A 3,487-nucleotide genomic window follows, 5' to 3' on the forward strand; every position below is an offset into this window, starting at 1 on the left:
TTCTCTGTTTACACATCTGCAATTTCATATTGTATGCAAATGAAGGAGGCAGCAGAAAGCACTCACAATAGTAAACGTCTTCCAATATGATGACCAGAAGCAAAACAATCAAGCTGCTCCGACTGCTTGAAAATTACTGGAGTTTCATGTTGGGTGATGGGAGCCCAAATCCTGCTGTTTGTCATTCCTGTGCATACCTGCGTTCACCTGGAGCCTCGGGTCAAAAATGGCTTTCATTAGCAGAACAGAACGAAAGCAAGAATACAAAATCGGCGGCTCAGATGACGGAGGGAAAGCGCACACTCTGGGCGTCGGGGCTAACTACGCACAGGTTCACCTTGACACCTGGGATGAGAGCCACCAGCTCGCTTGCTCACTTCTTCAGTATCACTACAATAACGGCTTATGCAACACCATGCAAATGCTTGGGTGTGTCTCGGCCACTGATGCACACACACGCAAGCGAGTCCTGAGTCCACTTCATAGCCAGACTTTTGGCTATTGCCATAAAGTCACGGACTTGAGGTCTGGCCCGCTGAGATTCCCCACTTGAGCTCAGTGGGGGTAACAAAGAGGCCGCTTAGTTTTATCTCGATTGCATCATTCGGATAGAGTCTCTCTGAAGAGTTATTGGGCTGTTTGATAATGATTCAGCAGAGGCAGCGCTCTGAGACCAGCTTGGCTGAAAATGGGGATCCTGATAAAAGGGAAAAACAAGACTAAAGTACATATAAATAAGCACAACAAATGGGAAAACAAAGGGATAACAATAAAGAGAGGGAAACAGAGGAGACAATGGCAAAACATTAAAAGCACATGAAAATTTCACCCCCTGTGTGCTCACATGCGCGTCGAGAGAGAGTGTATGTTAAGATGTGTCGTGTGTGTGTGTGTGTGTGTGTGGTGTTTTCAGCATGTGAGAAAGGAAAGGATGGAGTCTGTGCGAGTGTATATGTGTGTTTGCATACCTCTGGGGTGCTGGTGCTGTTCTTTTGAAGTTTCCCACCCTGCAGTATGAGTGGGCTGTGTACCATTAGACATGGCTGGTTATCCAGACCTCCAAACCTTCGGGCTCACGGGCCACCAGAGAGAGGAGGGAGGGAAGGAGGGAGGGAGGGAGGAGGGAGGGTGGGAAGGAGAGAGTGTGGTGGAACAGAGAGGGAAATTGAGAGGAAATTAGGAGGAAATTGGGATGGACACAGACCCGTAAGGACAAGCAAGGAGAGGTGTAGGAAGTGTGTGTTTGCGAGAGAGAGAGAGCGGTGTCAACGTGTCCTCGTATTGTTGAGACCAGATAAATGAAAAAGAACACCGAGGATGAACAGGTGGGGTGCAGGTGACATAACAATCTGCTTCGATTCATTAAACAAAAAAGAGGTTGGTTTGATGTAGATATACATCGACTCCTGCTCTTTCTATAAGCGTCATATTAGCTGCAGCACAAACTGAAGAAGGCAGAAATAGTTTCATTTGCCGCGTGATATGTATGTGTCAATGAACGAGAGAAGGCCACATTAATCAATCATGAGTCATGCGACACTCTCTGAAAATCCACTGATCTTTTAATTCACGGGCTGGAGAGAAGACGTGATGTATGAAGTGTAATCAGATGTAATTATTTGTCCAAGCAATGCGGCCGATCTTTGACCCAAGACTGTCACATGCCATCTCACAACCAGCCCTTGTTTGTGCAGTCTTTGAAAGCTAAGCAGCTTCTAATGGAGACATGTGGCATCCAATTTAGTTTTTCTCAATCAAAGTGTTAATTGAGATAGATGGAGATGCAAGATCCATTACATTTTCTGTATTACGAGTGAGCAAATCAAACCGGCCTAATTCTATGCCGCGTTCAGCGCCCGTGAATCGCTTGGTTTTTGTACGGCAGGGCTGCGGTCATTGCACATTTACCACAGCCATTTCAGAAAGTGGATATCCTTTTGAGTTGTTGTAGTAAAAGCATTTTGGCATCAGCGGCAGAAATATCTAATTTGAAGAAATGAAATAAAATGAACCGTGTGTCATCATCAAAACGTTGCAATGTTATTTTACATTAAATTTGTTGAGGTTAAAACCAATTTCGTTGCTCTACCAGTGGTTTGTGCTGCGTTGTTGCTCGACACAGTGGGGCTGTTTGGAAGCCAGCGGCCCTCGCTTATGATTGTTTTCGGATTCCTTCTCTTAAATTGAGTTTGTTCTCCTTTCTATCAAGACAATTTCTCCAAGACATAAAGGTTTTCCTGGATTGTCTCAAACCTCAGATGCAGACAAAGAAAGATAAATACAAGTCAGTTGTAGTCATTGTGAAATATAAACATTGAATTATTTTGTTCAGTTCTGCATTTTAATTTATCCGTTTGTGTTGCTGTTCTCACGAGTAATGCAGAGATTTACAGCAATATACAAATTAGTATACAGACTGAAAGTTAATTTAAGGTGCAATATGAAAGATTTGGACATAAATATAGCATTAATATAGCATAAAACAGCTATCTGCTATGTGAAGATATAGTGGAGTGATGATGTCAGACTGTGTGTGTGTGTTTGCTGCTGCATGTGCGTGTTAGTTCATGTTCTTAAAACTGTTGGCCCTCCCTCTGCTGATAAACAGACTTAGAATGAGAGAGAAAGAGTGTTTTATTTTATGTCATTTATATAATTTATGTGCAATCGTTTAATTTCAGTTCAGTGTGACTCTCTGCTGCTGTTATGAGGCTCTTTGGCTGCTCCTTCTACACTCGTGTCTGTTCCACTCTGCTCCATATGTGTCTGACCGATTGAGGCAGATATCCACCTTCCCTGTGCCTGGTTCGGTCCAATTTGTCATTTTTTTTACTTCTTGTTAAAGGTTTTTATTTTTTGGTTGCTTCACACTGTTGCTGACTGCTTGCGCAGAGGGAATCCAAAGGAAACTTTGGATTGTTGATTCAAATGAATCTTCAGCTTTGTCAAGTGCTCCGATCTGACAAACTGAAACGGATACATATGGAGCGGAACGAACACATGCAAAGAGGACAGATAGGTGAAGTGAAAATAACAGGACTTGATAACAACTCGCTAAGGTCTTTTAATATATTTTACAGTGCTACCGTGGGCTAATGGTTGTGGCTGGATTGTTTTATTAGCTCTCCTACACACACTTTCTGGTTGTAAGTAAGAGTCAAGGATTGGTGCCAGATATGCCAGTTTGTTTTGGTCTGAGATGCGAGCGCTGTGGCACACTCCAGAACTCCTGAGTTTTGCACACAAGACCTTTAAATTGTTAATTAAACACTGTGTTTGTTTACTTTTTCAGATGCAGTTTCAAATTGACTTCATGAACAGGCTTGTTCTTTCTCAGTGTTGCTCACCCTCCTGGATGTAATAAAGATAATTACAGTATTTCACACCTAATTTACTTTCACCATGTGACTGTTTCATGCTCCCTGCAGTACGTTACCTGGGCTCACTTGAGGCCTTTGTGTCGTGCTGCACCAGGCCACAGAGCAGC

The sequence above is a fragment of the Stegastes partitus genome, unplaced genomic scaffold (assembly GCF_000690725.1).
Source record: "Stegastes partitus isolate 25-593 unplaced genomic scaffold, Stegastes_partitus-1.0.2 Scaffold406, whole genome shotgun sequence".
Classification (NCBI taxonomy): Eukaryota; Metazoa; Chordata; class Actinopteri; family Pomacentridae; genus Stegastes; species Stegastes partitus.